A 13132-nucleotide genomic window follows, 5' to 3' on the forward strand; every position below is an offset into this window, starting at 1 on the left:
AAATATATAAGGAAGTTTCTGTGGAAGGGTAAGTTTCCCAGAGTCTCTATCAATAATTAACTTGGAATTATGAACTGGGAGGATTAAAGCTCCTAGACTTTAAACAATATTATTGAGCAACCCAAATGAAGTTCATCGCTTCCCTCTTTGACGGAGGAGACAAGTCATCTTGGGTAAAATTAGAACTGCATAAGGTTGGTGAGAAGATAGAAAATTTTGTATACAAATGGAATTCTAAATTACTATTTGGTCCTAAGGAAACACCCTTACTAAAATATATTATTACAATTTGGAATAAAGTCAATGATCAAATTGATGTTAGGGAGGCCTCTCACCCAAAGCACCCCTAACTCAAAATAAATTAATTCCTTTTAACAATTGATAATAAAATTCTAGAAACTTGGTCTCAGAGTGGGATCAAATATATCTAAGATTGCTTTGAACAGGGACAATTTATGACATTTGAACAAATCAGGAGTAAATTTGGAGTTTTAAATACATTTTCTTCTGCTATCTTCAGTTAAGATTTATTTATGGGATAAATTAGGTCCAGAATTGACCTTAACACAATGCACTGAAATAGAGACTCTAGTTCAAAAGGGGATCGCAAATAAATTTATCTTAGAAAATGTATTTCTTACTTCAGGCGGAAGCCCCTAAACAAGAGCTAGATCAGTTGAGAAAGATGGGAATCGGATTTGGGCATAGAAATTGATCCATTTTGCTGGTCTGACCTGTGTCGGGACAGCATGAGCAGTACAATTAATGTAAGATATTGGTTGGTGCAATATAATATTTTGCATCAGCTGTACCTTACTCCTCAAAAATTAAATAAATTTAAATCTAAATTATCCAATTTATGCTTTTGATGAGGTCAAGATAGGGACTTTTTGCATTCAACCTGGTTACGCCCTCAGATGAGATTCTTCTGGAAAAAATTGGGGAATCTCCTGGAACAAATTACTAGAATTTGATACTCTCAGGTGCCAGAATTGGGACCTGAATTTCCAATGGGGAAATTAGCAGATATAAGACCTAAGATGAGGCTGTTGAAATATCAATTGAAATTTGTTAAACTCGCTCTAGCGATGGCCGGGAAATGCATAACCATTAGTTGGAAATCTGATTCCCAACTGAGTCTGACCTGATGGAATTCAGAAATGCACAGTATGTTCCCCTGGAGAAGATAACTTTACAACCTCAGAAATTATTACTTGTTTTTAAGAATATGGAACCCATACTTAAGATACACAAGGGTTTACCTTTGATGATCCCCCCTCTGGTCTCCAATACCACTATCTCCAGTATTCCCAGCGATAGTTATGTCAAGACATTTATCTCTTAAGGGAGGAAATAAGCTCTGAATGAATCACATAATGTTTAATCTGTTTGTAATTAATGCTTTTTGAAAATATGATTTTGTCAAATTATATGGGAGAATTATCTTTCTTTTTTCCTTTTCCTTTGGGGGGGGGTTCTTTCACTTTTTCTTATTACTCTTTTCTCTTTTTTTCTGTTTCCTCCTTTCCTCGGCATGGTGTGTAATTTTGTATTTATAAACAATGGTGTAGAATTTGATAATGTGTTGATTCTTCTTTCTTTGTATGTAGTTCAGTTTTGCTATTTTATTGTAGATATCTGATGTTTTTTGATTTTTGTTTTGTGACTTCATGTTGATTGAATAATAAATAAATAAATAAAGTGAATGAAAGAAGGGCTCAGGCCTGAAATGTCAGTAATACATCTTTACTTCCTGTGGATGTTGCAAGTCTGAGTTCCTCCAGCATTTGTGTGTATATTTGTAGAACATACCACCCAATTGTTTCTGCATGTCACCCAATTGCGAAGCAGTGTAAAATGAGATTCCCAACATCTTTGACAGTTCATGAATATCAGAGGTAGGATCTTATCAACTCAAAGCCATTGAGACAGTGAACCATGTGAAATTGCAGCTGGTAAATAGGGGGGGGGGGGGGGGAAAGTATAACCTGAGGGGCAGTTGCTGGTGAGGTTCTTTGGCTGGCTGGTCAGTGAAAGAGATGAATTGATGCTTCCACACTATATTTTGGTTTTTTTTAATTATTTGCTGGTTGTAAAGCAAGATCTAAGGTACTCTCATTTTTCAAAAGCTTAAGCATTTCTTCTATATTAGGAAATAGGCCTTTTGGCCTAATTTAATTTTTTTTTAATTTAAATTTAGACATACAGCACTGTAAGTGACTATTTTGGCCCATGACCTTGTGCTGCCCAATTACACCCAATTGGTCTACAACCCCTGGTACATTTTTTGCCTATGTTGATCAATCTAGTCCCACTTGCCGGTGTTTTCTCCATATGCCTCTAAACCTTTCCTATCCATGTACCTGTCTAAATGCCATTTTAAAATTACTGATGTCTTTGCTTCTACCACTTCCTCTAACACCATGGTTTTCAAACTTCCTTTCTACTCACATACCACTTTTAAGTAATCCCAATGCCATGGATGCTCTGTGATTAGTAAGGGATTGCTTAAGGTGGGATGTGAGTGGGAAGGGAAGGTTGAGAATCACTGCTCTAGACCCAATTGTTACTGAAATATTTTACTTGAGAAAAATTGTCATTGGCGCATTTCCTTTGGAGTTATGAAATAACAAGTCAATTAAAACAGTGGTTTTCAAATGTATTTATGGTTGCATACCACCTTAAGTAATCCCTTACTAATCACAGAACATCTATGGCATAGATATTACTTAGTGGTATTTGAGTAGAAAGAAAGTTTGAAAATCTCTGCTCTAACATCTCCCACCATCTTCAAAGATGTCCCTTCGGTTCCTTTATAACTCACCTTATCTATGCCCTTCATGATTTTATAAACCTCTAAGTTCTTCCCCTTTAGCATCCCGGACTCCAAGGAGAAAAGTTCCAGTCTCTCCTTGTAATTCAAGCAAACCAGACCTGGTAAAATATTCTTTACAGTCTTTTCTGTATCCTTTCTAGTTTCATGATGTCTTTCTTATAGCTGGTGACAAAAGTTGCACACAATATTTACGGTGTTTAGTGAGTGTTTAAAAAGCAATATTTGATCTATTAATGTGACTTTGTGAAACCCGCTATGATCCTGTTGGCTAGGGAAAACATCCTGACTTCAGTCTCCTACCTTTTTGCCGCCTCTGTCATTTTTTTTGTACTGTTACCATATTACTTGATTTTATTAATATTCAGAACTTTCTTTTTAAAGTATTATTGAGTTAAACAAAAAACATTTGCACGAAGTATACTAATGATAACATAAATCATATATACATATGAAATTAGAAGCAAAACCATAATTATTACAGAACTTATTTGTTCAGGACATCAAATTCTATAATTATAATAAACAGTTAAATCATAACTTGTACTATGTCCAAAAATAATACTGAATACACAAATAATACATGTAGAAATCCCTTATATAAGATATTTTATATTTCTCTGATGTGATCATGTTCTTTGATGTGATCAGTAATCTGTAGTTAACCCCTCCCCTTTACTTGTTTGTCTTAGTAATAAAAAGGATAAAAATTATCCACACTAATCTACTCTATCCCTCTAAACAAGGCTATGTATATGTTGTAAATATGAATTAAATAACAACCCCCAGACACCAGAAAGGGGATCCCTGGAACATCCACACCAATTAAATCCTCAGATTATGATAATAATCCATGAATGAGCTCCTCATCTTATCAAATTCAGACTTTGCATCTTTAATATTATTTTTTTTCCCCCAAACTTAAATGACATGATATATAACCATTGAATGTGAGTGGATGAAACATTATCTTTCTACTTCACCAAAATTGCTCGTCTAGCTATTAAAGAAGCAGAAGCTCAGATTCTCTTCTGGGTTGAAGACAGAGACATATCCTCTTCTAGAGAAAAAAAACAAATAAAGCAATCAAAGGGCATGGTTCTAATACAATGATTGGATGCATTAATTTGATTAAAATTAAATTTTTACCTAAATTTTTTGTATCTTTTTCAATCTTCACCAATTTTTATTCCTAAATCCTTTTTTGATTCACTGGATTCGATTATGGTTGTATATTTGGCAAGGAAAACAACCTTGTATAAACAAGGCTCATCTCCAAGATACTAAAAGGAAAGGGGGATTTTCACTACTAAACTTTAGATTCTGTTATTGGGTGGCCAATATCTGCAATTCACTCTTATTGTTACATTTTGATCATTGGTAGAAATTGAATTTTTCTAAAAACACATCAATGTTGGCTATTTTAGGATCATTCTTACTTTTTTGTTTCTCTAAATTAACTAAGAACCTAATAATGAGGCATAGATTGAGAATATAGATGCAATTTAGGAAATTTTTTGGTTATCATAGTTTTTCTCATGCCATTCCTATTGTAACAAATCATCTTTTCCAAAACTCTTTGTTAGATACAGGTTTTAAGGAATAGAATGGATTAGGCATTAAAAGTTTTAAACATCTTTTTATTTGAAATAATTTAGCTTCTTTTGTACAACTAACAGCAAAATGTAATCTTTCTAATAGACACATGTATATATTTAAAAATTAGGCATTTTGTTCAGTCTAAACTTTGATATTTTTCGAATTTCTGAAGCAAATATTCTTGATGTATTTTTTGATTTGCAATTTTCCATGGAGGATTAATATCAAATATTTACAATAATGTAATGGATTTAGGAATGGTCTCATTGGCTGGATTAAGAACAATTAGAAGCGTGATTTGAATGGAGCATTCTCGGATGAGGATTGGGACACAATTCTTAATTTGATCAATGAGCCTTCATTTTGTCCACGACTGTTACAATTTAAGGTGGTACACAGAATACGTAAGTCTAAAGTTAAATTATCTCAGTTTTATCCTGATAAGGATCTATTATATAAAAATTTTTGAAGCTTCAGTCTGAAGAATCATTCATAAAGTTTGGAAAATATCTTTCCAAAAATGTTCTAAGTTCGGACATTCCCAAAACACATGAATCAACTAATATTCATTCTCATGGAATTAATCAATCAAATTAAGCAACTTGATTTACAAATTGTTCTAAACAAAAATTTGGATTTATATAAAAGAAAAGTGGAACTTGAAACCAAATTTGACCTTCTCTCTAGTAACTTTTGAATCGTAATAGTCAGAATTCAATTAGCCTGTCTTAAATGAACACAACCAAGTCTCCATGCCCTCCAGTGTAGAGAATTCCAAAGGTTCATCGCCCTTTGGGTTAGGACATTTGTCTTTGTATCTTTCTTCCTTTTAACCTCAAATTTGTTTCCTCTTGATAGATGATCTGAAATTAACAAACTTGCACAAGTTACTCAGCAAATATAGCTACTTGTCTCTTTGATCAAAGACATTCTCAATGTTCTGCCTTCTCTAGACATTTTGAATTCTAATTTCCCAAGACATCAACTGTTTCAGTCTCCACAGATGCCAACTAACTTGCAGATAATTTCCCACATCAGTCTTATGACTGGTTATGATCAGCTACGAGTGAGACTCCTTTCGGTCTTGTATACAATGCAAATTGACAATCCACAAGGTCTTTGTTTAATGTTTAAAAATGTTTGAAATCATTTGGAAAGAGGTGCATGCCCATGTGGTGCTGTCTGTTATATCTGTACATCCTATTTTGTAGGGTTGGTAATTCTAGAGTATGATAGTTTGCTGAGGCCGACAGCAGACGCTTTCTTGGAACTACTATGTAACATGCTTCTGAAACTATGACTCACTGCATATCATTCCCAAGAAAGGTCAATGGTATAGATGTGAAAGGAACGTGCCACACAAGGAAGAAAAATTCACATCAAAATGTCATGTGGAGCTTGTTCCTGCTGTATCAGGGAATGGATCTATTTTTAGCCTGACCTTCACAGTTGTTTAAATTTCCTTTTCTCACTAAGTGGATTTCTTAGATACATATAATGTCCTTTTGTAATAAATGGAGATGTTTTGATATTTTAATAATTGGATATATATTGATGATTCTTTATTAATGAGAAATTCAGAAGCGCAAACCCATTATCAAGTTATCCAACAATTCATAATTAAATTGACACATGTAAGATGTTGGCAGAGTAAACTAAGTAATAAATGGAACTGCAGTTAAGCAGTTTTAAAAGGTTGAGTTGATAGTTCTTGTGCGCTAAAGCTCATAGTTCAAATCAACATGAAGGAATGACCTGTTGTCTTGAGCCCTTTGATATCATTCAAACTACAATTTGTACACTTTAATACAATGCAGATTTTCAATTCAGTAATAAAGGATAATATCCTTTGGAAAACTTGGAAACTGAATACTAAATATTTTTACTGGAATGAAATGTACGGAATATTAAACTATCAACAACTTGCATTTATGTGGTGACACTAAGATGATAAATATCTCCAGGCTCTTCAAAGGACTGCTATTGAAAAATAAAATATTTAAAAGAGATGTTAGAGCAGGAACTTTGGTTTGAGGTTTGTTGAATATATTGAATGAGAAAGGAAGATTGAATCTTAACAAAGGATTCAAGCTCTTTGAAGTGTTAGCAGTTTAAATTAGTGAATTCATGAAATAATTGATGAAGCCCAACTTATTTGGAGAGTTCTATGTCTGGAGAAAGTTGAAGATAGGAAGGGGACAATGGACCAATTTGAAATCAACAATAATATTTTGAAGTGGAGGTTTACTGATTAGAATTGGTGTTGGGGAAGTAGAAGGCGCAGTAGTGTAATTTTAGTAAGTTACAAAGGGAGAAGCTGCTGAGGAATGTCTAGAAAATTGTAATCCAGAGATGATGAAGAAAAAGAATGAGGGGTTCAGAAAAGGATGACGTTAAACAACACAAGTTGAAATTTTGTGGTTATTGATTTGATCCTCCTACAAGTGTAAAACGAAGTTGGACGTCAAACCCAAAACACTAACTATCTCTTTGCAGATGGTGCCTGACCTGCTTCAATTTTTAATTTAAACAAGGAGAGTTGGTTTTGGGCTGTGTGCGCATTGATGGATAAGAATGACATTGAACTCAAAGGTTAACTTATGAGAATAATTTGCATACCAAGACATAGATTACTCTGTATCAATGATCAATATCATTCAGATATTTTAAATAATTGCTTTCCCATTTGCTTGTATAACTTTCGAATAAATATACTAGAACCTTACAGAATTTAACATTTTATTTAAAAAATCATTTTCCAAGTTATGATTTTCAAAAGGAATATTTGGATTCAAACAGTGTTTTCACAAACACAACATTCCAATGCTTTGCAATCAAATAAAACTACCTCTGAAGTGTTGTCACTTTTGGAATGTAGGAAATGTGGCAGCCAGTTTGTGCATCCCAAGTTCCAGAAATAACAGTTAAGTAATAGCCATGTTATGTATTTTAATGTTGATTAAGTATTACTTCAGAGACGTGTGGATACTGTCATTATCTATGATCAAACACTGATTAGATGTTTGACTGTTGAGGGAAATGGGCAACAAAGTGAACTTGAAAACAGGACGGGCTTTAATATTGATCAGCAATACTGCTGTCTCATGTTTGTAAATGATGGGCAAGATATTAGAAAATCTTTTTTATCAAATGGGACAATCATTTATGAAGAGTTAGAAATGTCTCTTTTCACAGTGTCATCTTGTGAGAGTGGACAGGCACTCATTGTGAAAAGAGGCATTTCTAACTTTAAAAATTGACAGTTATTTCAGTGTCTATTGTCAAATATGCTTCCCAGCTTCTGAATTATTGTTTTTCCAAATTGCTGAATGTAGTTTGAATTTTATCAATGCAAGTGAAGTTGAAAATGTTTTTGAGCTTTAAACACTGATTAAAAATGTTTTTTGAACAGTCTGTCATCACACTAATTGTTTTTGGGTGGAAAAATATTGGGCAGTTTTTATTTCATGCATTATGTTTCCAAGGCAAACATTTAAGAGTAATTTATCATTGCTCTGGAAATTAGGTCATGTCAGAGGAGAACTAAAAGACATCCATGTTGATGTCGATCTGAAATCACAAAGGCCAAACCAAGTAAGGAAAAAAGACTGTTTTCCCTAATGGATGAGTGCCAACAAACCCCAGCAGTAATACCGTCGAGTAAAACACTTGTGATGCATACAACCAGCTAATCCAATGATTTTAATAACAGCCTGAATTGGTTGTTTACTATAATGTTTACCAAAATCTCTTAAAAAGCTTTATTTTGCATTTTTTATGTAAATTGACTCATAGCAAGAAATGCAATAATAACAAATTGTAAGAATGGTGTTGCAAATTATGTCAAATAGAGTTGTATTGTCATATACACTGTACAATGTACATTTACACCAAAATTCTTACTTGCAGCTAACCAGGTGTATCATTAAAAAAAAATACAATGAGATACATTGAATTAAAAAGAGACAATAAATACCAAACATAATTAAATATTCATTGTTACCTTAGTGCAAGGAAAAAAAATTGTTCCTTGCAATAGTGCAGACTGTTCTTTTGCATTGTTGGAGCAGTCCATGATTCATGTATAGGGGTGGTTCAAGAGCCTGATTTCTGTTGGGAAGAAACTCAACTTGGACCTAGAGGTGTGAATCTTCAGGCTTCTTCACCTTCTACCCATAGATAACAATGAGAAGTGGTTGTGACATGCTAATAGGGTCCTTTATGTTAACTGCAGTGCAGAGTATTGAAAAAATTGCAATTAAAAACAGTGCAAAGCTATAATCTTTGCTGTGAGAGATCTAAAGTGTCCAATAACATCAGGGAAAAAAAAACTTGAATCAGGGGGCGTATTCAAGCACATGTATATTCTGCCTGCTTGAAGGAGAGGATAAGGGTGACTGGGGTAGGAAGGGTTCTTTAATATGTTGGCAGCTTTTCAAGTTTATTTATCATTTGATTGTACACGTACAACCCAACTAAACAGTGTTCTTCAGTCCACAGTGCAAACACATGCAGACATAACATGCATACAGACAAGTATGGTAGATACATATTATAAAATAAATATTATTAATAAATAGTGGAATCTCAGTTATTTTAGCAGTTTAGCAGTCTCAATCTCTGTGGGAAGAAGCTGTTTCTCAGCCTGTTGGTGTGGCTCTAATGCTTCTATATTTCTTTACCAATGGAAGATGCTGTATGTGGGATGGTAAGGGTCCTCATTGGTTTTGTGTGCCCTCTTTAAACAATTGATACCAGTAATCACATTGATGGGTGAGGTTGGGGATGATCTTCTCTGCTATGTTTATGTCCTGTGGATTGACCTCTGATCCAATGCTCTGCAGCAACCACTCCACATACTCAATGGAGCTCCTATAAAATGTTGATAGAATGGTGTCCAGTGGCCTTGCCCACCTCAGCCTTCTAAGGAAATAGAGTCGCTATTGAGGAGATGACAAATGAGGAGATGTGTGTGCAGTATAGGTCACTTGTGAAGTGGATTCCAAGGAATTTTGTGCTCTCCACTACCGAGCTATAAAAAATGTCATGGAGGGTGGTCGTCCATGATCTTCCTGAAGTCCACATCATGCCCTTTGTCTTGTCCGCGTTGAATCTTGGGTTGTTACTCTCACACCATTTCACAAGATTTTCTACCTCTTCACTGTAGTGTGACTCATTGTTGGTAATGAGGCCCAACGACTGTCATGTCGTCATCTGCAAACATGATAACTCTGGAGCTGGATCTGTTGTTGTAGTAGTGGGTCAGTAGCAGGCTGAGCAAACGCCCTGAGGTGCCCCAGTGCTCAGCGTGTCTCTGCTTGATGTTCTGCTGCCAATCCAGCCAGACTATGGTTTTTCCGTTAGGAAATCCAGTTACAGAGAGGAGTGTTGAGTCCCAGCGAGGACAGCTTCTCCACCAGCCTCTGGGCTATGATTCTATGAAGTTGATGAACAGCAACCTGGTGTATGAGGTGTCATCCCTCCAGGTGGGTCAGGATGGAATGGAGAGACAAGGCTATCGCATCATCAGTGGAACGGTTCTGCCTGTAGGCAAATTGAAATGGTCCAGTGTGTCTGGATAGTGTGCTTTGATGCAGGTGCTCCTCAACTTACAATGGGGTTGCGTTCTGGCAAAATAAATTGGGTCAATCAAGAATACCTCACCTACCATTTTTTTATAATTAAATTTTGAATACCTTTATTCCATGCTGAAAAAAAATCATTAACGTACACAGCTGAAAGCACACTGGGAATGAAGAATGTTTGAAGCATTGAACTATAATTAATTGCTGGATGGTGAGGAGACACATATGGGTGTTTACAGTGCACTCGTTCGCATGATCGCTATAGAGACTGCGAGTGTAGTTGAATCAACATCGCGAGAGACTATGCTGCATGATACTCTCGTGTGATGCCGCCATACTCGCGAGAGAGTAGCGTACCGCATATCACAAGTGCAGGAACAGATCGGAATTTGAAATTGAAAGTACGGATTTGAACCATAGTAACTTGAAAAGAAATCTGAAGTCAGACCATCGTAAGTAGGGGAGCACCTGTACATTCTATCACCAGATGCTCAAAGCATTTAATAAATGGTGGAGGTCATTGAAGCCTGTCGTTGTTGTCCTCTTCTCCAAAACACTGGAAAGTATGGACTGAGTCATTGGAGGAGAGGATGGTTTGCATGATGGGCTGAGCTATGTTTACAAATCACAGGGGTTTCTTGTGGTTTAGGCAGAGCATTTCCCATACCAAACAAGTCTCATTTGGCACTTAGTTAAAGTTGATGAGACATCTCTGGAAAATGCTGAATTTATTATGTTTTCGGAAAAAGAGCCATTGGTGCATTTTCTTGATTGTAAATTTGTTACATGATTGAACCAGGACAGATTGTTTGCAATATTTACTTCCTTCAACATGAAGCTCTCCTTAATCACTGCCTCCTACCATTTCAATGTACAGGATCTCTGCTCCTCTCCATTTCCTGAATTCAGTGACTGAGTTTCTTCATTTTGCTCCCATTGGGGAAGAGGTCACAATGCCATCTCCTTCCCATGGTCCATCTCGTCATTATTTGAGATCTGGCCTATGACAGTGGAGTCATCTGCAAACGTGTAGATGGAATTGGAGCAGTGTTTGGCTGTACAGTCATGAGTATAAAAGTTCTACTGTATGTACAGGAAGATACTGCATATGCAACTTTGCAGGGCACAAGTATTAAGGATTATTGAGAAGAACGTTTGGTCACCACTTCTCAATGTGATATGCAAGCCAGGAAACAGAGGATCCAGTTTGGGGAGGGAAGTTTGGTGACACCTGTGTCTCAGAGTTTAGGGATGAGTTTGTTGGAACTATGGTGTTGTCGGTGGATCTATAGTCAATAAATAAGAGTGTGGCATGAGTGTCCTTGTTTTCCAGGTGTTCTAGGGTAGAGAGCAAAGCCAGGGAGGTAGTACCTAATTTAAGGATAGACAAATTGCAGTGAAGTGAGGCTGGAGTTAATGTAGCCCATGACCAACTTTTGGAAGCACTGAACAATGAGTGATAATCAATGAAACATATTATTGCTTTTATTTGCACCAAGATAATGGAGACATTGGAGTAGAGGGTATTGGATGTGGGGGAGGGGGAGGGGGAGGGGAGGGCAGGGAGTGGTAAAAGATGTTTCATTTGTCATGTTTGCTAATTCCAGATATCATTAATTCCAGTTTTTTAATTTAAATTTAAATTTTCAAGCATATTTTGAACAATTATCTTTGCATTAATATTTCAAGACTGTTATTTAAGCAAAAAAAAAGCAGCAATTGAATTTCAGTGAGTTAGGGCACTCTCTGACCAACTTTGGTTGCTGCAATGTTTTCACTCAGTTTCTAGTCAAATCGAACCGCAGGCTGTGGTCGGTGGGTGATTACACTGTGGTAATACTATTGTCCAGCACTTGTCCATTGTAAATATTACTTCCGTCTGCCCAAGATTTGTTCTGGTCTTCCTGGAGATGAACACAGACTTCAACTGTGTTGTGGGAATGGTTAATAGAACTAAACAGTGAGCAGCATTGCAAACATTTCTCGTACATGTGATTTCCTTGAAGCAGCTGAAGATGGTTGGAAGTGGAAAACTGCTTTAAATGCTGCAGTAGCTCCTGGATCTAAACCAATTGTTCTTTTACAATCACTATCCTTTCTGTTGTGCAAGAGAAAATGCTTAGTTGGTTAAATGTCCTCATGATCACTTGGCTTGAACTTTACATCGGCATATTTATTTCCTTTGGTCAGATGGTGATTTACTGTCAGCTCACCTTTGTACAACTTTTTTTTCCAGTATTTCAACCAAGTCTGTCATGTGCTTAAGCTAATCGATCTGACCAAAGTACATTTGAGCACACTGAGTAGTTTTTTGGGTGCATGTTACTCAAACTGATAACAATTGGAAATCAACCTGCAAATCAGCTATTTTTGTGACTCGGCATGTCTGGCCGTTTTTCACTTTGCCAAATAAATGTCACTTTTGTAGGATATACTGAATTTTGCTATAATCTGTGTTCTGGATCCTAGTTGTCATTCAGCTAGAATGGAATCTGATCCTTGGGCTTTAATTCCCCAACATAGTTTTTTTTTTAATATTTTTAAAATTAGACCTACATCATGGTAACAGACCCTTTCAGTCCATAAAGTTAAGCAACCCAAATATACCAATTACAAACCCCGTGGTTTTTTTTTGGAGAGTGGAAGGAAACCACAGCACCCAGAGGAAATCCACATGGTAATGGGGAGAGCATACAAACTCCTTGTATACAGCACCTGATTTTAAACCCAGATTGTTGACACTTAATAGTGTGCACTAACTGTTTTGCTTTTTTACTGCTTTTTGCTGGTTGATCTAATGATTGAAGACTAGCACTGTTCATGCAGACAAATGGATAATTTATTCAGTACTTTGATTTAAAGATCTATTTTGCATTCAAATACTTGATAATAACCATAGAGCCATCTCTTCCTGACTCTCATTGATCATCATCATTCAGGACTTTGACAGAACAAGAAAACAGAAGCAGGAGTAAGCTATCAGGCTGCTCAAGCCTACCCCACCGTTCCATATGATTATGACTAATGGCCTCAACTCCTTTTTTGTGCCAGTTCTCCATCACCCTCAATTCTTCTATCTTTCAAATATTTATCTCAGTCATAAAATTATCTAATA

General features: G+C 36.0%; 1 protein-coding gene across 3 annotated transcripts in view; it reads left to right on the forward strand.

The window, feature by feature from the left end:
* The window catches only part of LOC138757913 (cytoplasmic polyadenylation element-binding protein 2), a 161415-nt gene that overhangs the window by 91406 nt on the left and 56877 nt on the right, over positions 1–13132 (forward strand). The window lies entirely within an intron of this gene.

Source organism: Narcine bancroftii, chromosome 3 (genome assembly GCF_036971445.1).
Source record: "Narcine bancroftii isolate sNarBan1 chromosome 3, sNarBan1.hap1, whole genome shotgun sequence".
Classification (NCBI taxonomy): Eukaryota; Metazoa; Chordata; class Chondrichthyes; order Torpediniformes; family Narcinidae; genus Narcine; species Narcine bancroftii.